This window comes from Zootoca vivipara, chromosome 5 (assembly GCF_963506605.1).
Source record: "Zootoca vivipara chromosome 5, rZooViv1.1, whole genome shotgun sequence".
Lineage (NCBI taxonomy): Eukaryota > Metazoa > Chordata > Lepidosauria > Squamata > Lacertidae > Zootoca > Zootoca vivipara.
In genome coordinates, this window is record NC_083280.1 from 86,715,143 (window position 1) to 86,737,186 (window position 22,044).

Consider the following 22,044-nt stretch of genomic DNA (forward strand, 5'->3'; position numbering starts at 1 on the left):
ATCTCCCGCTTGGATTACTGCAATATGCACTACATGGGGCTACTTTTGAAAGTGACCTGGAAACTACAACTAATCCAGAATGCAGCAGCCAGACTGGTGACTGGGAGTGGCTGCCGAGACCTGGAAGACCTACATTGGCTCTCAGTACGTTTCTGAGCACAATTCAAAGTGTTGGTGCTGACCTTTAAAGCCCTGAACCACCTTGGTTCAGTATCCCTGAAGGAGCATCTCCACCCCATTGTTCTGCCCAGACACTGAGGTCTAGCTCCGAGGGCCTTCTGGCAGTTCCTTCACTGTGAGAAGTGAAGTTACAGGGAACCAGGCAGAGGGCCTTCTCAGTAGCGGCGCCCACCCTGTGGAATGCCCTCCCATCAGATGTCAAGGAAATAAACAGCTACCCTACTTTTAGAAGACATCTGAAGGCAGCCCTTTTTAGGGAAGTTTTTAATGTTTGAAGTTTTATTCTGTTTTTAATGTTCTGTTGAAAGTCACCCAGAGTGGCTGGGGAAACCCAGCCAGATGGGCGGGGTAGAAATAATAAATTATTATTATTATGAAGGCAGCCCTGTATTTTTTTTAATGATGATGATGATGATATCTCCAGGTGCACAGAAATGTACTTTGTTAGTTGTATTGCAATATGACTTACGAGTTTTCCTACAGTCATACTATGTGAATCATTAAAAAACCAAAACTAAAGCATTACAAACTATTTGTATAATTTAAATGCAGACCGTTTGTATAATTGGAAATATTGAGGCAGAAATGCAAAGCTCAGTCACAGCCAATAAATTATATGTTGCGTCTTTTCTTTAGGAATGCAAAGCATTGCAATGCTACGGAGCATTTCAATATTTGCAATCCCTGAACAGAGATAAGAAACCCAAGGAGATCACTTAGGGAATTACTATCAAAATAAAACACCATTTGGGTTGCTTGTTAAGGAAACAAGAAAAACTTGCCTCTTAAGCACAAGCAATCTTAGCCACCCATCACTGTGAAAGGGTTAATATTCTTTCCCCCTTGCATTAATTCACCACTGAGTATAGCCTGGGCCAGGACTTGTTATAGGACCTGTTTTCTGATTTGATCCTGTAGTGCTTATCCTTAGGATGTCCCTATTTTCATTGGAGGGTATGGTACAGAAGATGCGACCTACAGTTCCCTTTGCTGCCAGCACTTTTGGATATGTCTGCCATCCATCAGCACAGTTGAATCAGGAAGAATGCACACTGGTTCAGTTGCCTTCGCTCAATCTTCTTTGCAAATGGTTTTTGTTGTTGTTTAGTCATCCTACTCTTCGTGACCCCATGGAATAGAGCACGCCAGGCACTCCTGTCTTCCACTGCCTCCTGCAGTTTGGTCAGACTTACGTTGGTAGCTTCAAGAACACTGTCCAACCATCTTGTCCTCTGTCGTCCCCTTCTCCTTGTGCCCTCCATCTTTCCCAAAATCAGGGTCTCTTCCAGGGAGTCTTCTCTTCTCATGAGGTGGCCAAAGTATTGGAGCCTCAGCTTCAGGATCTGTCCTTCCAATGAGCGAACATTTAAGGAACATTTCCAAACGCAGAGACACAAATTGGCTGATACCCGTTCAGCAATATTTCATGCTCCTGCATTAACAGAGTGCAAATGGTTTTTACACTCTGTAATGCAGGAGCATGAAATATTGCTGAACAGGTATCAGCCAATTTGTGTCTCTGCGTTTGGAAATGTTCCTTAAATCGCCACTTCCCGATTTTGGCCCTGCTGCACTATTTATGACTGCAAACAACGTCAACAAAGAGCAGTGCAGCATTTGAACACTTGATGTCACTCCAAGGCCACATTATTAGTAGCAGCAAGGTGCTTCCAGCAGAGTTGCCAAAGAATCCAACCTTAATGACAGAACTAGCACTACACATAGCAAAATGTCCCCATGGAAAAAAATATTTTAATTCTGTTTTGGTTTAGGTTCATCAGAATTAAAAACAAAAACAAAAAACCCTGCTATTTCAATTCTGGTTCAGACACAAAGTTTCCAAAATGCTTTGGCAGCCAGTTTCAGCCACTTCAAATCAGTAGGGATAGATTTTATACAGATTATACAAAAAAGGTTTAAAATTGCAATGTAATTTCCCCAAGATAAATACAACAAATATTTCATTTAGGAAAATATAATTCAGCAAGCTGTTTTCATGCACCCCCAAAAATAAGGTAGTCATTTACTTGTTGAAGATGCTGCTTTTTTGAACAATTGCCACACAAAGCGATGTACGTACAATCTTTAAAATTTGTAACTGTTAATGCCACAATGAAACTCACCAAATTTATCCACTGAAAGGACAGACAATAATTTCAATCCTTAAATATCCTTTTCTGCATTCATTTATACCGCAAGAACTTTAGCTCATTTTGAGTATTGTCCATTTTAATACTCCTGTTGCTGTAATGTCATTATATACACCAGGGATGTCCAACAGGTCGATCATGATCTACTGGTAGATCCCCAGGAGGTTTTGGTAGATCGTGGTCGATCACTGGGTCTTTTTTCCGAATCTTTGGTAAAATCAGATTTGGTCCTGCCCCCCTCACCCCACTCCCCTTTGTTGCACGATCCGCAGAACAGAAGACAGAATTTACTCAGTGAGGCTGTTTGTTTCCCCAGTGATTTTTTTGGTGAGAGGGTGCTTCTCTTCCCCCCCAAACCCCTTAAAATTGGGCTCTCCTCCTCCCTAAAAAGCTCAACAACTTTGCCCTGAACCCCTATAAAATGGGGCTTTCCTCCTCCTTAAAAAACGCTTAACAACTTTGACCTGAACCCAAAAGAACGGGGGTAGATCACTGCCAGTTTTTAATTCTGTAAGCAGATCACAGTCTCTTGGGAGTTGGCCAACCCTGATATACATCAATCGTACAGGAATGTTTGGAATACTTTGTATGGATACCGCAGCTCAATGAAAGTATATCATGGAGCCATGAAAGTGGCAGAAAACAAACTAAAATGACCAGAAGGGAGAAAAAGAGAAAAGGAGTTGGACCTTCGTAGTGTAGGAAAAAACTAACCGGAGAGTATGGTGATGGGCTTCCTTGTATTGGGAGAGATGCTGTATTTTTTTCTCCCCCTCATAATACTAGAAATCAGAAATATGCAATGAATCTGATCAGCAGCAGATTCAGGATGATACATGCAAGAAAGAAGCAGTTCTTTACAAAGTACTTAACTTCCCACAAGATGTGGAGATGGCTACACTCTTTAGACGGCTTTAAAATGGTTCGGGCAAGTTCATGCAGCATATGCCAGCCAAAAGTGACGCACCATGATATTTAAGTGGAATCGCTATGAACTGCCTCTATATAGCAGGAACCAGAACCGGCCCACTCATGAGGCAAGATGAGTTGACCGCCTCACGTGGCAAGGTGCATGGGGGCAGCAGATCCTGATGCAGATCTTCATTTCCCCCTTGTTCCAATGTTTCTTCTTCCCTGGTGGGGAGGGTAGGGAAAGGTGCTTCTGGCTACATTCATTCACCTTAAGTGGATAACTACATCTTGTTCCATGAGTTGCAGCATTTTCTATTTCCATTTATAGCAAGTACTTAAAACAGAAATGTTTGGCTTCCCACTTTATCTTTATGGCTTAGGCTCAGTGGCGGCAGCTGCCCACTGTTTCTCACAGGGAGAAGATCCACCAGGGCCGTCTTACCCATAGGCACTAGGGGTGCAGGGCACCCAGGCGCCGGGCTCTCAGGGGCACCAGGGCAAGAGTCCGGGGCCCAAGAGTTGAGTCCAGGGAAGAGCCCACCCATCGTCGGTCAGAGCGCCACGGTGGGCTCTTCTGCTGCGGGCAGCTCTGTGCCGCATGTTCGGGGGCGACCGACCAAGCGAGACCCTGTGGCGGCCGGCTGGGTCCGCCCTCCTGCGCGCCTGGGACTGGGCAAGCAGGGGGGGGGCACTGGGCAGATCTTTGCACCCAGGTACCACATATGCTTAAGACAGCCCTGAGATCTACACAACTCTTGTTGTTTTGCTGTAACAGACTAATACAGCTGCTGCTCTAGAAGTTTTTATCCTCTAAGGCCACCCAAACCCTCTGCTGAAGATTTCGAGCTTTTTCCCCTTTTCTTTTCCCTCCAGCAACATCCATCTTTAGGGGCCCTCCTTCTGTTAGCATTGATCTACAGGGGAAATAGAAAACATGGCTGTGTTGTTATATACCCGGTTTCAATTTCTGCTGCAATGATTGAGTGTACATACAGAATCTTTGAAACATGGTCACTCTAACTTATTTTGTCTTCCTGTCAATAGCACGACACTTGTTCAAATAATGGGTCGATACCAACTGATCTTTTTATGTTAAACTGCCACGGAATTGCCTCTCTTATTAGAGATGCAGTTTTTCTCCTGACAATGTTTAACTCAAGAATTTTTGGAAGGGAAATGGGGAGGAAGGGATTGGTTAGGTGGAAATTATTATCATCGTTATTTTAAAAGAGGAACATGCCCACAGAAAGAAAGACAGACATATATTTATCCTTAAAGTGGATAAATGTGTGTCACAAGGGCACGCAACACTGTGCATTTTAAGGGGGGCAGATCTGTGCTCGGAAGTCCCAGTTTCTGGCAAAGGATCTCTGAAATACAGGTTTTCCCACATGTTGTGTTGAAACATTCACAAATCCGAGGTCATACATACCTGTCCAGCCAGCGATATGGTCATCATGAATCCACCTCTTTCCAGGTGTAAAGCAGGGTTGTTTCGTAAGGATGAGGCATATTCCCCCCTGAAAATACATAATAGAGGTGGAAGGATTACAACTTTCTTCCATCTGTTGTTTTGAGACATCACAGAATATCCTGGAACTTTTACTTTGGGTTGGGCTACGGCTATTTCAGAAACAACTGTCAAACCCTTTCTTTCATTATCTTGAAAAGTCATCCTTTCATATGCGCTGCTTAATTTTATGACTTTTTCTATTGAACCATGTACTTGGAGACTGGAGCAGAATTAAAGGCATAAGAGATAAAATCTGTCTAGGGGCAGAGAACACATGTTTAAGGAGAGTGATTTTCTGTGGACTTCTGTCATTTTCTGTTTGCTCCCAATTCGTTTTCCCATTAAAAAAAAGTAATCCTCAAGTTTAAATTATTGGGTAAAATATGGAAGGTAATCTGAAAGAACTGCTTTCAAGACCCGCAGGATTAATGACGGAACATGAATTTATACATGTATATTTGGTGGGACTTATTCCCAGGCAGGGATTGGGGAGGAATTTGTTTGATGTGCATTTTTATGCAAACTTGTCTAATTCACATTTCTCAAATGAACAAGTGAACCAAAATATAGCTCTCTTTCAACACTTGCAGTTCTCTGAATTTTGTGATGCAGTTCTTCCATGTATGCAACAAAAATGCATATATCTGGGAAAATAATATTCAGAACTACATTACCTTAGAAAAAAATTGCTTTTAATAAAGTGCATATTAGACAAAATTGCATACAGAGGAGCATATAATAGGAGAAATGTGCCTTTTTAAAAGTCACAAATTGATGCAAAAATTGAATGAACTAAAGATTGAGAAAATGAGAAATGCAGAGAAACTAAAACTGATAACATCAATCTATACCCCCAGATAAGGGATTGCAGACTCAGCTACTTATTCTAAAAGCACAAGACACAGTAATGAATTCCAGTCAAGCACTAAAAGAGTTTGCAAAGGATGAACTGGAATCTCCTGGTATTTCAAACAGTTTCATTTTTAAATATTATAATATTAAGTAGTATTTTTATAATTCCAATAATATGCACGATGCAAAATACAAGCTAAAAAAAAAGCTCAACAACGTTTGTGTCCAGATTTTCACTTTCTCAAATATGGCAACTCTAATATATGATAAAAGATAAATGGTACTGGTCCTATAAAGCTGTGACAAATTGAAGCACTTTTAAAATGTTTATTTCTGCCCGGCTGGCAAAGAGTTAACCCACCTCCAGCCTGACTGGCATAGAACTCTGATGGGGGCGGGACTGTGCCCGGTTTGAAAGGAGGGAGTGTCGGTTTGGTCAGTGAGGAGGGAGAGGGAGGAAGGTGTGGTGTGATGTTATGTGGTGGCTTATATGAAGACAGTTAAGAGGCTAGGAAAACTTAAAGTTAAATGTTTGACTGAGTTTATTTTGTACAACTGGAACAAAGCTAATTAATAAATGACACGTTAAAGAATCACTTATGTTTTTAACACAATAAAACTTCATCTCTGTTTTTGCCAACAAGAGGTCCGTTTGTATTTTTCCAGCGAGGTACCAGGACTCACAGCCGTGGTGACTCAAGAGAGGGCCAAACTCACCTCAGGCAGGGAGGTGGTGGTTTGTGTCCTGAAGTTACACGGAGGAGGCTTAGAAGGGTAACCTGAGGTGCCTAGAAGTTGCCAGAGTGCCTAGGGCAAACTTCTACAGTGGGGGAATCCAACTGAGGGAGACCCTTTACAGGAGGCAAGAGGTTATTCCTGGGGGACAGCCTAGAGTTTCTTAAGGTACCAGGCCACGTAGGCTGGAAGGCTCTCCTTACTTAGAAACCCATTAGGAAAAGGGGTTTATTTTTGAGGCGGCAGGAGAAGAGGGTGGGTGTTTTCCCCTCTGGATTCCTGTGTCGCAGTGATAGTAAGGTAGAGTGGGACCAGGGTCGTCACATTTTTGGTGGCAGCGTCGTGATCGAAATTCAAAGCTAACGCGCCTAGTTTGGTTTGAGTCTGTCAGGATTTTCCTGTGAGGAAAATGACTCACGTAAGAAAACCCAGAGAGGCAAAAGGAGATGAAAGAACGGAAGGGGCTGAGGAAAGCCCAGATTCTCAGGTGGAACTGATGAAACTACGAATTGAGATGGCCCGAATTGAAGCTGAGAGGGAAAAGATAGCATCTGAAAGTGAGAGGGAAAAAGCTAGGATTGAAGCTGAAAATGAGAGGGAAAAAGCTAGAATTGAAAGTGAGAGAGAAAAAGCTAGGATTGAAGCTGAAAATGAGAGGGAAAAAGCCAGAATTGAAGCTGAGAGGGAAAAGTTAGCATCTGAAAGTGAGAGGGAAAAAGCTAGAATTGAAGCTGAGGAGAGAATGCAGTCAGAGAGGATAAGGGCACAATTAGAACAGGACAGAATGAAGCTTGAAGAGATACGTTTGCGATCAGAATTAACTCGGAGTCCAGTTAATAATGATAGTACCGCAATTAATTTAAAAAGATTCCCCAAATTTGGAAAAGACGATAATGTCGAATCGTTTCTATTTACCTTCGAACGCGTTTGTGTGGAATTTCAAATACCTGAGGAGAACTGGATGCTTTATTTAAGACCTCAAATTTGTGGGATACTAAGTGAAATTTATGCTGACCTGAGGGAAGAAGAGCTGTCAAGTTACCAAGTATTTAAGCAAAGGGTCAGGGTTCGATGTGGGCTCACGGCTGAACAAAGCAGAAAGGCTTTTCGTGAGGCAAAAAAGGAACATAAAGAGACTTATGCCCAACTAGCTAGCCGCTTAGATAAATTACTTGACAGATGGATTCAAGGGAGTGGAGTGAAGGACTTTGATGAGTTAAAACAATTAATTTGTTTAGAACAATTTTTTAAGCAAATCCCTAGCAATTTACGTTGGTTCTTGAGGGATAAAAAACTGAAAACTGTGGCAGGGGTTGCCGAGGTCTTAGACGAACTACAAGGTGATTTCAATGAAATAGCATTCCCAAAACACTCACAGAAGGGTAATCCATGGAGAAACAGAGAAATTAAAGACAGGCAAGAAAATTTTCCTGTCAGGGAATCAGTTTCTGACAAGACAGGGTCTAAGAAAATCACTTGTTTTTTCTGTAATCGTGAGGGCCATGTACGTGCCAGGTGCCCCCTGCTGGTTAAGTCGCAAACTACACCTACTGCAGCTAAACAAGTAAAACTGGTAATGCAGTCACAGGAAAATAGCTCGCCTCAGACAGAAGGCTCAGAGAAAGCGGACAGTCCAGCTGAAACTACTTCTAAGGTCTTACAGGTCTGGAGGGCTGAGCAGGAGTGCAACCAAGATTACATGGAACCAATTGAATTAAATGGTCAGTCTTTTTTAGGTTTGAGGGACACAGGAGCAGAAGTCTCACTTGTCAAATCACAATTTGTTCCAAAGGAGCAGTACCTCAAGGGTCAGTCCTATAGTTTAAAAGGCATATGGGGCCCACATTTTGAAGTACCATTAGCTGAAGTTGATATTACCTACAAAGGATTTTGTGGCAAGTGGAGAGTAGGAATCCTAAATGAATTGGAGGTACCCTTTTTAATAGGGAATGACCTAGCTAGTCAGAAGCACCGTATTCAAGTGATAACTAGGTCACAGTCTCAAGTCACTGAGAGTAATCCTCCTGCAGTTATAGAGTCACCCATAGAGCCTGGTGAGGATGGAGGGCTGATTAGCGTGCCAGTGGTCCAGGAGCACGGTGCCCAATTCTTGAGTGATCAAAAAGAGGATGAAACTATAAAAGAGCTGTGGGGTAAAGCACAAAGTCCTACTGCAGAAGTAACTGTGGAGAACCCCTGCTTATTTACCACCATTGAGGGAAGATTGTATAGAATTTCTAGGAGGAGGAAAACTGCTGCTGTTTGGGAAAGGAAGAAACAGTTAGTGTTGCCAAGAACTTACCGGTTGCAAGTGCTACAAATGGCACACGACGCACCCTCAGCAGCGCATCTAGGCATTAGAAAGACTAGTGATAGAATCCAAGCAAGATTTTACTGGCCTGGGATGGGCAAAGACATCAAAGAGTATTGCAAGTCCTGTGTGATCTGCCAAAAAGCAGGCAAAAGAGCGGACAAAACGCGAGGCTTGTTACAGTCTATTCCTGTAATTACTGAGCCCTTTTCCAGAGTAGGAGTGGACATCCTCGGGCCTATCTCCAGAGTTACAAAAAGGGGGAATAAGTTTATTTTATGCCTAGTGGATTATGCTACGCGCTATCCAGAAGCAATACCTCTAAAGGACATTGACTCAAAGACTGTAGCAAAAGCCCTCATGTCGGTGTTCTTAAGGCTGGGATTCCCCAAGGAAATTATAACAGATTTAGGGACATCCTTCACGTCCAAGACCATGGAAGAGCTTTTAACTCTTTGTGGAATTAAGCATGTTAAAACTACGGCTTATCATCCACAGTCGAATGGCTTGACGGAGAAATTTAATTCGACCCTGAGCCGGATGCTAAAAACCTATTCCATCAATCATCCTAACGACTGGGATGAGAGGCTGCAACACTTCCTATTTGGTTATCGCGAAGTGCCGCAGGAGAGCACAGGGTTCAGTCCTTTTGAACTCCTATTTGGTCGACAGCCACGAGGACCCCTAGACTTGATGAAAGCAGCGTGGTCAGGGGAGGAGCAGATCGACAGCCCTGATGTTGTGACGTATCTACAGGAGCTGCAGAGCGACCTTCAAGAGCTACGGGAGCAAGCTGCTCACAACTTGCAGCAGGCACAGCGTCGACAGAAGCAGTGGTATGATGCACACGCAAGAGACAGATCTTTCCAGCCCGGTGACAGTGTGCTCGTGTTAAGAACAAGACGTCGAAAGAAGTTGGAGATGTCGTGGGACGGTCCCTTCAAAGTGGTCGAGAGGATATCAGCGGTGAACTATTTAGTAGAGTTAGATGGGGAAGGGGACCGATGTAAAAATTTTCATGTAAACTTACTTAAGCCTTATTTTGACAGAAATAAGTTGGTGTTACAAGTAAAGGGGAAGATGACCCAAGGAATTCATTTAACTGGGTGGGGAGAGCTGAGGAATGGCACAACTCTAGCAGAGGTGTCATTCGATGAAAGTCTGACCCCAGAGAAAAAGGAGCAGTTAAAAATAGTCCTTGCTCAGTTTGCCCAGATCTTCTCAAACATCCCAGGGAGGACCAGCCTAGCAACTCATGTAATAGACACAGGGTAAGCACATAAGTGGGAAGGAAAACATCATAGCGGACGCCTTATCCAGGTATTTTTGAGAGGTATAGAATGGTGCAAATTATTATATGAAATGGTGGGAACCCTAGCAAGACATTTGTGCTAAGGAGTTATAATCTAACACATGCCAAACATGGTTTATCTGTGTACAAGTTTATGAGATGTTAATTTAGTTGACTTTGTAATATGAATGTTATAGAATGCATTGAAGTATTTTTGACCCCAAGCCCATTGCTTTGGCATTGCTCTAGTTAGTTAAGAGCAAGCCGACGCAATGTCTTTGTGGTGGGGGAGATATGTGACAAATTGAAGCACTTTTAAAATGTTTATTTCTGCCCGGCTGGCAAAGAGTTAACCCACCTCCAGCCTGACTGGCATAGAACTCTGATGGGGGCGGGACTGTGCCCGGTTTGAAAGGAGGGAGTGTCGGTTTGGTCAGTGAGGAGGGAGAGGGAGGAAGGTGTGGTGTGATGTTATGTGGTGGCTTATATGAAGACAGTTAAGAGGCTAGGAAAACTTAAAGTTAAATGTTTGACTGAGTTTATTTTGTACAACTGGAACAAAGCTAATTAATAAATGACACGTTAAAGAATCACTTATGTTTTTAACACAATAAAACTTCATCTCTGTTTTTGCCAACAAGAGGTCCGTTTGTATTTTTCCAGCGAGGTACCAGGACTCACAGCCGTGGTGACTCAAGAGAGGGCCAAACTCACCTCAGGCAGGGAGGTGGTGGTTTGTGTCCTGAAGTTACACGGAGGAGGCTTAGAAGGGTAACCTGAGGTGCCTAGAAGTTGCCAGAGTGCCTAGGGCAAACTTCTACAGTGGGGGAATCCAACTGAGGGAGACCCTTTACAGGAGGCAAGAGGTTATTCCTGGGGGACAGCCTAGAGTTTCTTAAGGTACCAGGCCACGTAGGCTGGAAGGCTCTCCTTACTTAGAAACCCATTAGGAAAAGGGGTTTATTTTTGAGGCGGCAGGAGAAGAGGGTGGGTGTTTTCCCCTCTGGATTCCTGTGTCGCAGTGATAGTAAGGTAGAGTGGGACCAGGGTCGTCACAAAAGCCAACTATAAACATCATTGGGCTTCAAATAATCAAATGAAGTCAGATAAACAATGTCAGAAGTCAACTCTCAAATGCCATCAGTTGTCAAATTTCACATCATGCCAGATGCTAAACTGGTGTCAAATAAAAGGCCACGTGTCAATCATCAAATAGCCTCAAATACCAAATAGCAATTTCACTGGATGTCAGATATTGACACCAAACACCAGATACTGAATTTTCAAATGGATATTTTGCCATAGAATTGGCAGTGAATATTCGTTAGGAGGCAAAATAGCCCTGGCTGTAGAAGGCATGTGCATGTCTTGTCTGAACCTCACAATGACCCTCTGCTTTGCTTATCCAAACTATGGTCGATTTGGGAGGCACTTGACTTCACGAACCATTTGCAGGCTCCAAGACATCTTGTCCTAAGCATGCTCTGCACAAACAGGCCTTTGTCTCTCCTGAGCATTTAAGAGCTCTTGCTCCCGATGAAGAACCTCTTGTGCCAGACAAGTACTCTCTCAAGACGCAGCTGAAACCATGATTCCTTCCCATTCACCTAATGAAAAAGAAACACAGGATGTGGCCCAACATATTTCCCTTTATTATCTTGCCCTTCGGCTTTCTGTTCTATGCTCTTTGGGTGACGATATCCAACTAAGGCTATCCTAGGAGACCCGCTGAAATTGGTGTGGACCATGGCTATTGAATACCCTCCAATATTTATCTGAAGAAAATAGGGACGTTCTATTCCATAATAATAATTTTGCTATTTATACCCCACCCATCTGACTAGGTTGCCCCAGTCACTCTGGAAAAGCTTACAACATATATAAAAATATAATAAAACATTAAACGTTAAAAAAAACTTCCCTATACAGGGCTGCCTTCAAATGGCTCAGGGGATGGATAATTCCACACACTCCAACATTTCTCCAATGAAAATAGAGACATCCTATGGAAAAGCGAGACACTCTGGGATAAAATCAGAAACTGGGACTGCTTCTGTAAATCCAGGACTGTACCTGGAAAATAGGGCAACTTGGAGGGTCTGTATTGAACAAAATAGTTGCATACCATCCAACATTTCCCTGATGAAAATAGGGACTTATACAACAACAGCAACAATGCTATTATTTATACCCTGCCCATCTGACTGGGTTGCCCCAGCCACTCTGGGTGCGTGCCAACATATATAACAAAACATTAATAAACCTATACAGGGTTGCCTTCAGATTTCTTCTAATGTTAGGATTCTAAAGATAGGATAGTTACTTATCTCCTTGGCTCGGGATATAAGTACAAACTGTGTCAGTGTCTGTTTTCTGCCTTGGATAAGCTTGGTTCCACCCTGCTTTCACTCCACAAATCTAGAGCAGAATTCTCCTGCATTATTTGTTATGCTGTTCATACTGCTATATTGTTTTTTAATTGTGCTATTGTTATGAAACTGCTTTGTCCTTTTCAAAAAACCACAACACAAAAAATGAATAGATAAAAATGAATGAATCTCTCCATATTCGACTGCTATTTTTTCTAGAAAAAGAGGTGCCACAACTCACCTTGAGTGCCTCCCTCATTCTTTTAGGATGGCAATGGCACCCACTTGAAATATGCCGGAACTGAGTTCCAGCTGAAAAAAAAGCCTTGCCTTCTCCCATGTTGGGTTGTCTGCCTTTATCCACACACCCCTTACACGTTCATTCAATTAAACATTTTAATTAAATTTAAAACAGCGGATGGAAGAGAGAAGTAGGTTGTCATATCCCAAGGACTACCCAGTCAATATTCTGCACAGCCAGATTCTGTTCATTCCTTAAAGTAGCATAAACCCAGCCAGATGGGTGGGGTATAAATAATAATTTATTATTATTATTATTATGAATAATAATAATAGTTGTTATTTCGCTGCTTCTTTCTACGTATTCACCTTTGGAATATACATTTGCCAAATGTCTTCTGTCTTGCACGTATGGATTTATTCAACTGAGACCAAACCAAAATGATCTATCTCCCCCATTCACAGGCAGCAAGACAGGGAGCACTCCACAAACTAAGGCCCGGGGGCCAGATGCGGCCCAATCACCTTCTAAATCCGGCCTGCGGACGGTCCAGGAATCAGCATGTTTTTACATGAGTAGAATGTGTCCTTTTATTTAAAATGCATCTCTGGGTTATTTGTGGGGCATAGGAATTCGTTCATAATTTTTTTTTTCAAAATATAGTCCGCCACTCCACAACGTCTGAGGGACAGTAGACCAGCCCCCTGCTGAAAAAGTTTGCTGACCCCTGACTTTGACCAATTTGTTTTGGCCAATTTGTGTTGGCAACAGCACCCCCCCCTTCCAGAAGCCCACATCAGAGCAATGCTACATCATTGCGTAATGTCACTACTAGGAGCATTTGGGAGAAGAAATGGGGGCCAGGAAAAACGTCACCATCGACCTTCAGATGTGGGTGCTAAACCCTTCCACAGCCTCACCCCCACCTCCTAACTTTTGCTGGAGTTTGGCTCCTCCAAACCACCAAAAGCAAGCTGAAAGTTCTTCCCTGAGAACTTACAGCTTAATACGCATCTGAACCATTTTGTACCCCATTTTGAGTCTGCCATGTTTTGGGGCATGGCCATGTCCCTGCCCATCTCTCCTCTCCCATCTTTTGGCATCCCCAAGAGACCGGCCTCTTAATCCTCCCTTTTTCTCTTACCCAGACCCCATCGGTTGGTAACCCACGGCGCCCCCACACCTATTCCTTAGAACAATTTTGACACTTTTCTCTCCTCCTCCTCCTCCCGCCACCCAGACTTTGGCCCTCATAGAGATGGTGACATAACAGCGGGAAAGTAGAAACCCCCAACCCAAAGTCTCACTGATTATCCCAACAGTCAGCCTCTCCAGCGTCATTGGGGGAGGATATTCCTAATTAACCGTCAGACAAAGGAGCAAGGAGCTCGGGTCCAGGAATCCTGGGGTTTGGCCACCGCTGCTCATGCATACAAGCTGCTTCTTGGCTTCGTGGTCAGCCTGGTTCCATGCAGACACCTCCACCCATTACAGTCCACCCCCCCCTTTGCAACCCTCCTACCTCTCAGGCATGTGGATTTTATGAATGAAACTTTCTGACAGTTATGGGTTTGGCAGGATCCCATTCATTCCGCCAGGGAATGTGTGACCATCAGCCTTCATTAGAGGCTTCTTCCAGTCAGCTGAGAGCTCATTAACTTAAAGTGGCCTCTTGTTTTAAAAACTCTGAGACAGAGGTTGGGGGCTCCGAGAAGGGGGAGGTGGGCCGGGGGCCGAGGGTCCATTGTTCCACATGCCACCGCTCCTGTGAGATTAGGTGCCCTTGGAGGCGTGTGAGAGAGGCTAAAACAACTTTAATTAGTTATTTTCAAAGATTTCTTTCCCCTTTCCCTCCCCCCTTTTGTGTATATCAGAGAGGGGGGCTTCTTTCTGTGGTAGTTTTTTCTGCATGAAAGCATTTCTTGTTATTATGCTTAAGTCGAGGTCCTTAGCCTTTGTCTCCCTCCCAACAATAGGAGTTGGTCAAAAGCTTCTTCCTAAATTCCTGGAGATCTGCTGAAAGAGAAGGCCATGTAGCTGGAGATCCCTTTGGTACTGATGCCTTTTCAAAGGCTGCTGGGGGTGGAGTGGGGTGCCAAAATATTTTTTTTTTGAACTTTAAAAGCTGGATGGTTGGCTGAGGCCCCCACTGTGAACATTGGCCAATATGGTACTTTATGGAGATAAGAGGGGTGACAGAGATTGCACCCAAACAGGAAAGTAGATAATGTATACTTTGTTCCATGGACTCAATGATGGCTGTTTCCCCACTTTGCTTGGTAGTCATGTACAATGCAAGTACAAAGTCTCAGGGAAAGCACTTTGTGGAAAGTGCTTTCAGGGAACTTCTGTTGTGCCAAATCAATACTGAAATGAATGAACATTGCCGAAGCACAAACATGGCTTATACAAGATGCTACTTAGCTGGTACTCCTTCCTCCCCTGGTTAAAACACTTTATCCATAGCCTAGAGCAGGGTTTCCCATAATTTGGTCTCCAGCTGTTTTTGGACTACAATTCCCAACATCCCTGACCACTGGTCCTGCTAGCTAGGGATGATGGGAGTTGTAGTCCAGAAACAGCTAGAGAGCCAAAACACTGGTCTAGTGTATCTCTGGAGCAAAGGGTGGATGGGGGTGGAGAAAGGTACCACTTGAAGTGCGCGCACACTTGAAGTCCACCCTTCTACTCATCCCGTTTACCGCTGAATTGGAGAAAACGTCAATTGGGTTTTCTCCGGACTGGTGTTTGCTCTCATTTGGTGCTGAAGAGCAGGTTTTCCGGGAGGAAAGTAGCAGGCCAAACAGAAGTGTGGACAGGTACATAAAACTAGCACACACTTTTGCTTTTTATGAGAGGTAGCCTTGGGTACCTCCTCAAGGACACATTTGAGGAGGGACATGGTTTGAAAATTGTAAGTAGTGTGGTGTCAGTCTGTGCATTTCGCAAGACAATGGTCCCCACTTCGTTGCACTGCAAGGCTGCCTACAGCCTCTGAACAGTCAAGGCCTGGAGTTGAGTAACCACCACCTTCTATTTGCAATTTTGAGTGAGGATAATAGTTATTTGAGTGAGAGTCTGTGATTGGGGTGGACTGTGTGGATGTTCATGAATGGAGAGTAGCATCTGTTGTGTGAATGGTTTGCATGTGCACCCTTGGCCCCACTCATGTTTGGATTTGCCCTTGTCCAGCACAGCCTCCCTTGCTGCCCAAGGAGACCCAAGAGACCACGTGGTTCTCAGGTGAAATGTGTCAGGGGTGACCAACTCCCAAGAGACTGTGATCTACTCACAGATTTAAAAACTGGCGGTGATCTACCCCCCTTTTTGGAGGTTCAGGTCAAAATTGTTGAGCTTTTTTTAGGAAGGAGGAAGGCCCATTTTTAGGGGTTCAGGTCAAAGTTGTAGGGCTTTTTTTAGGGGGAAAGAAAGCCCTGTTTTTTTGGGGTGCAGGGCAAAAATGTTGAGTTTTTTTAAGGGGAGTCAAAGTTGTTGAGCTTCTTTGGGGGGAGCCAGTGGTCTACCAGTGATCTACCGGTAGATCTCGATCTACCTGTTGGACGTGCCTGTGTTAGAGGGTTGAGCAGGCAATTCTCTCTTCTACTCCAGACCCCAAGTTCCTCCTTCCTTCCTTCCTTCCTTCCTTCCTTCCTTCCTTCCTTCCTTCCTTCCTTCCTTCCTTCCTTCCTTCCTTCCTTCCTTCCTTCCTTCCTTCCTTCCTTTTCCCTCAACAGTCCATACCTTATGGAAGTTGCAGGTCCCTGTCAGTCTGTTTTGGGGGTTAAGAAACACTTTTCTTTAAATTTTTGAACTTGCATGTTTCCGCATACCTAGAGTTGCTCCTCAAATTTATAGAAACTACAACCTTCCAAGTGGCTGCATTATGCAACCAATCTAGCGCACATCCAACCACCTCAGTCCGCTCTTAGAGGGATGAATGCTTTCAGTTTTTGAATTCGGTTTCGACAACCATTGCTAGCCTTATTTGAAGCTATAGAGGTCTATCTTTTGGTAAAGCTAACAAAACAGCTATCCAGCTATCAGGACACCAGACTTGCTCTGTTCTGCTTGTAAATTCTAAAGACGTAATTAACATTTTAAGCAGAGGCAACTTGCTGAAAAGGCCAGTCCTTTGCATGTTTACTCATGAACGCCAAGAGTCACCTCCTCCTTCCTGTTGCTGACTTGTGTGCCACCCTGTCATGAAGCAGTCACATGCTCCAATGCCCACCTGGCCCCAGTCTTCCATCGCTCTCTGCATCCACCATCTATCAAACTTATTTCCCTCCCACTTTCCGCAACCTGTCATGATTAATGCCTGCCGTTCTCCCTACCCCAAATGACAGATAGGGAAAGCAGAGGGACCTCATGCCAGTTTCCCCATAGTGGGCCAGTCATAGAAACAAAACACATGCATTTTAGTAACAGCGCTGGGGAGATATTTTAGCCCCAATGTAGACTCTCACGGTATCAACAATACAGTGAGTAGTGTCAGTCCATATAGCTTGTGGACTGAGCAAGCAGAAGGACTTTCCCCAAGGTCAAATCACCCAGGCGCAAGTTAGTCCATCCCTCCCTACTAGTGGTGTGGCAAGGGATATTCAGCAAGCGTTGGAATGGGGGATTGGGTAAATCAGTGCCGGATTTACGTGTAAGCTAAACAAGCCATAGCTTAGGGCCCCACTCTCTTGGGGCCTCCAAATTTTTTTAAAGGAAAACAACGATGTACATTTCCAAAATAAGATAAAAAAACAAATAAAACAAAACCTACATATAGCAACAATGTTTTGTGTTGCGTAGGCTCCTATGATGTAAGTCATGGGGCCCGCCTGCTAGCCTGCTCCCTAAACTATCACTGGTTTGCTCATTTCTATATATAGGGTGCCTACATTCTGCATGGCCATTCTGCACGGCAACATGTGCAAATGGCTTTTGATCCCTATTAGGTCCATAAATTACCATATAGCATATATTCAACACAAGAAACAGCGACAATGTGTTGTTGACCAAGGACAACTGGACATATAAAGCGCCCCATTACCTCCAGTAGCCTTAGGGCCTCATCAAACCTAAATCCGGGCCTGGGGTAAACCCATCCCAATGGATCACCTAATAAAAGACCAAGCCCCTGCAGGCATTCAACCGCTTCAGATTGTCATAGTCCTGTGCTACCAGCCATGGCAGAGCTCAGGGGAGGGAGAAGCCAGCCAACTGGCCGAGTCTCAGGCAGGTACTTACCTGGAGACAGAGTCTGTATACAAGATTCAGTCCAGTCCTATGGTCAGGAATATCTCAATTCACAAAGCCAGACGATCTGGGTGTGTGTGAAGGGCGGTTCCTCCGGTGGGGAAGAGATGGAGGCTAGACGCGGCGCCTCCCAGCTCAGCTGGCCGTTTCGTGCCGCAGTGGCCATGGCAGACGGAGGCTCCGGCCACGGCGCTGCTTCAGTGCGGCATGGCAGAGGCGGGTGAGGGCTGCAAGCTGATGCCAGGAGGCGCCGCGTCCAGCCTTCACCTCTTCCCTGGCGCCCTCCATAACCTGGCACCCCAGCGCCCCACACCACTAGCCTCTATGGGTAAGACGCCCCTTTGTGTGGGTGTCAAGAAAGCTGAGGGTCCAAGGTCCCAAGAAGCAACAAGGTCTGGCCAGGAATGTTGTTTCCAGCAACTGACTGAGGCTGGGAACCCTGCTTAAGAAAGCTGGAGCCAGCTGGTTCTCATCAGGAGCAAGAAGGCTGATCAGCAGCAGGTGGAGTCCCTTCACCTTCTGCTCTTTCAGGCTGCTGCTCAGCAGGTGAAGCCGACTCTTGGCCTATGACACAGATAATGGTCAGGAGTGGTGTTTCAGCTTCCCCTATCCTAAAGGGTCTGGCTCTTAGCCCAGGACTCTCTTTCCCCCTTGCTCTCCCCCTATCACTCTGTTTTTTAAACCTGCCTTTCATCTGTTGCCATACTTCCTCAGAGTCGCTCCTCATACTCTATAATCACTGCAGTAACTAGTTCAAAAAATAATAATAAGGGGTGGGAGGAGACCAGCAGTAGTCTTCTCCTATATGCACCAAGAGATATGTAGATATGGCATGGCGTGGGGTGGGGGCTTGCAAGGGAGGTGGAAGATCTGGCTTCCAAGGAGCTGCCTGCAGATCCTGCTGCCATCACAGCAGAAGGGGATGCATTCCTCAGAGGCTGGATCTGTTGCCTCTGTGGGTGCTGCTGATGCCCGAGGCAGTCACATCCCTTTGCCTAAAGAGTGGGCCACCGCTGGGTTGCCATATGCCCTCTTTTTCCAGGACGCACCCTCCTTTTCATGGGTATGTAAAATGAGAGTCGTCCTACCGATCCATCGTTAAAAGTAGACGTCATCCCACACACCCTCTTTTTTTTTTTTGCTCTTCAAAATATGGCAAAATATGGTTATCACTCACACCCCTGTGCCAAAATTCTGAAGCAAAATTGGCCACGCTTTTAGACAGGGTGTACAATATGTGGGGAAAGTTCCTAACATCAGAGAGCTTTGCCCCCCAGGCAGAGGAGCACAGCACAGGAAATATTCAACGACAGGACGTTGAATACCCAGGAGGTGCAAGAAAGAACCATGATAATAGAAAGCGCCATATTTTATAAAGGCCCTAACCCGGCCTGAACTCAAGAGTGAATTTATTTGTGGAAGAATTGTTAATTTCAAAATAGTTTCAGACCTGTATAAAGCAGAAACTGTTTTACACAGCCCAGACGGTACCCTCCACTGTCTCGGATGCTTTGACATACATGGAAGTGACACAGAGAAGCGGCTTGTGCTCATTGTGTATATGATATGAGGTCATAACCTGAAGTCTCATCATTTAGGGGAGTAGCTGTCAGAATGGGAAGACAGAAAACAGCAGGATGAATGGAAGATGTGTTTGAAGACACAGGATGTTGTTTTAAGACCTGATGCCACGCCATATCATGTACAAACAGACCATACAGTTCCCATTGGGTTGCTCTGGAGCTGTAAAGAGTGGAGGGATGTGGTATAATTTAAGTCAATTGCCAATCCTGCCTTGTGTTCACCAATGGTCACTAGGAAACAAAATGGGAGAATAGGCATCTGTGCAGATTTTTTTTAAAAAAAGCTTAATGAAGCTGTAGTCAGAAATATTTATTTCCGGAATTAGACGACCTTTTCCCAAAAGAGACAAGTGCTAAAGTATTTTCCAAATTAGATGCCTCAAGAAGCTTTTGACAAATGCCCTTGACAAATAGGAGTGCTAAATTGATTGCACTTATCACAACCTTTGGGAGATTTTGTTTTTATGGTTTGCCATGCAGAATCACAAGCGCTCGCAAGTTTTTTCAAAGGGAGGTGACAGAACCCCTTTGAGACAAAAAAGGAGCCATTGGTTCCATGGACAATATGTGGTGCATCAATGGAAGACCATGACAAAACCCTCATATTAATTGGCTCTGTGGATCTGGACTGTGAGCTAAACAATAAGTGTATGTTTTTGCTAGGGAGAAATAGAATCTTTGGGATAGGAAAGCACACGACATGGGACAAAACCATCGCCAGATAAGCTAAATGCCACGAGAGAGCTGAAAGCACTGTACCATTATGGAACTACCTACATCAGCCACGAGGAACCTCCCATCCACTAACCAAAGGTCCCAATTTGGTACCTGGGGGCTTTTATCATCTGTTGTACCCACCTGTTCTACACCTGACATCATATGATGTTAGATATGGAGTATGTAAAATGCAGCTGCAAAGGAAGAATCAAGAGCATGGGTAGGCAAAATAAGGCCCGGGGGCTGGATCTGGCCCAATCATCTTCTAAATCTGGCCCAATCGCCTTCTAAATCCAGCTCGCAGATGGTCTGGGAATCAGCGTGTTTTTACATGAGTAGAATGTGCTCTTTTATTTAAACTGCATCTCTGGGTTACAGTGGAACCTCGAGTTGCGGACGTGATCCATCCCGGAGGCACGCCCGCAACTCGAAGCGATCGCATCCAGAAGTGCTGCGTCTGCGCGCAGCGCGATTTAGCACTTCTGCGCATGCGCGAGCGGCAAAATCCTGACAATGTCAGGAGCAGGCCAGCAATAACTCACACGGTGTCAGTGACATTACCTCTCCTTATTCAAAGAATCAAAGCAGCTCAGGAGGCCAGGTCTAGTGAGCACAGGAACTCTCCCCAGTAGGTCTTGCCCTAGTGAGGCAGTTGCAAGCACTGAATGCCCCCGTCTTCCCACAGCTCCCTACATCGTCTCCTCTCCCGGGTCCTTCCCAAGCAACTTGATATGCATTTGCCTTGTCTGCCTTTGCTCTGCCCTCTTCATACATACCTCTTATGGTTCTGGGAAATCCAGGGGAAGGGAATCTGGTCTCCGCAAGAGGGGGAGACTGCTTGGCTTCTTCAGCAGCCTGCCTCATCTGAGCCTCTGATTCTGGACTGCTCTCTGCCACAGACTCTTTCTGCTCGCTAAACCCTGTTCCCTCTTCAGCTTCTGACACCTCCTCCTCCCAGTCTGCTTCCTCTTCTCCCTCTGACCACTCATCCCACCACCAATCCCCTGGCTCTGAGCCTTCTTCCCTTGGGGGTTCTCCAGCTGGTACCTCGCACCACTCCTCTGCATGCGACCAGCCCACACAATCATTAAACAGATTACTGAAATTTAACACATCCTTGTTTTGGAGGATTACGTATATGGTTCCCTATGCACCATTTTAAAGATTCCAACAAGCCTACAATACGGGAAGATGGTGCCCCCCACCCCTTGGAAGTTATGTGCATGGAAACTGCCCCTTGATTTTCGCTTCAGCACTGGTGACAGGAGAGCATCCTCTATTGCAGGCAGACTTTGGGTTGGGGGTGCAGGGCCCCACAGCTCTGTCCTACAACATTTTTGGGGGGCTCCCCATTGCCCAGCATTTCCTGCCTCCTCAAGAGAGGTGCTGCAATCCCAAGCCAGACAGGGCCTTATAGCTTGAAACATACACTTTGCATTGGGTTTGGAAATGAACCAGAAGAGCTGGTGAAAGCAGAAAGGACCAGGGTTCAAATTATTATTATTATTATTATTATTATTATTGCATAACACTTTGCAGTAACCTTTCCCAACCTGAGACCCTCCAGATTGTGCCGTCTGGAACTGGAAGGTTGGAAGGTTGTGGACTCTCCTTCCTTGGAGGTTTTTAAGCAAAGGTTGGATGGCGATCTGTCATGGATGCTTTAGCTGAGATTCCTGCATTGCAGGGGGTTGGACTAGATGACCCTCGGGGTCCCTTCCAACTCTACAATTCTACGATTCTATGAACGGTTAGTGGTGACGCAAGTAGCTCCAGATCAGATCATGCACTTCTACACCTTTTGTTGTCATCTGGAAGCACGTGGAAGCAACAGAAACAACCATCTACAAGGCTACTTCTCCCTCTTCTCCTTATAACAGGCCGCTTCATGGCATTAAGCCATTGAAAGTTGAAAACAGAATAAAACACACACACACAAAAAT